The sequence below is a fragment of the Penaeus monodon genome, chromosome 28 (genome assembly GCF_015228065.2).
Source record: "Penaeus monodon isolate SGIC_2016 chromosome 28, NSTDA_Pmon_1, whole genome shotgun sequence".
NCBI lineage: Eukaryota > Metazoa > Arthropoda > Malacostraca > Decapoda > Penaeidae > Penaeus > Penaeus monodon.
In genome coordinates, this window is record NC_051413.1 from 26,477,744 (window position 1) to 26,478,231 (window position 488).

General features: G+C 30.5%; 1 protein-coding gene across 1 annotated transcript in view; it reads right to left on the reverse strand.

Annotated features, from left to right (window-relative positions):
* LOC119591446 (3-hydroxy-3-methylglutaryl-coenzyme A reductase-like) overlaps nt 1–488 on the reverse strand; it is a gene marked incomplete in the record, with an annotated part of 71,751 nt that overhangs the window by 2,095 nt on the left and 69,168 nt on the right.

The window sequence follows — 488 nt, forward strand, 5'->3', positions numbered from 1 at the left end:
CCTATCTGGTCCTGCATGTCTGTCTTTCTCTCCCTTTCTCTACATAGTATGTATCTCTAAAAGCTTCTACAAACCACTGTGTTGTGCACACATGCAAGCCAATTACTCTTACTGAAACTATTCATCACTCTATCTACTACAAAATAGCATTTCCAAATTTTCCCTATATATCTGAAGCTAGGCTCTCTTTATTAATAAAAAATATGTATGGATAGCTTTTTTTTTTCAAAACTTTTAGTGCAACTACAAAATCCTGCTCAACTACTTGAAGAAAAAAAATAAATGAGTAAACTGATTGGCTGACTAACTAACTAAAAAAAAAAGTAAGAATTACCAAATGTTCCATTTTTCACACACAAAAAAACAACTTCACTAATTTTGAGCACAGTATTTACTAGAATCTACTAATTTTTCATGAACTCTGACATATCATTCATTAATAGTGTGCAAAATTATAAGAAAAGACACATCATATATACAAATATCCC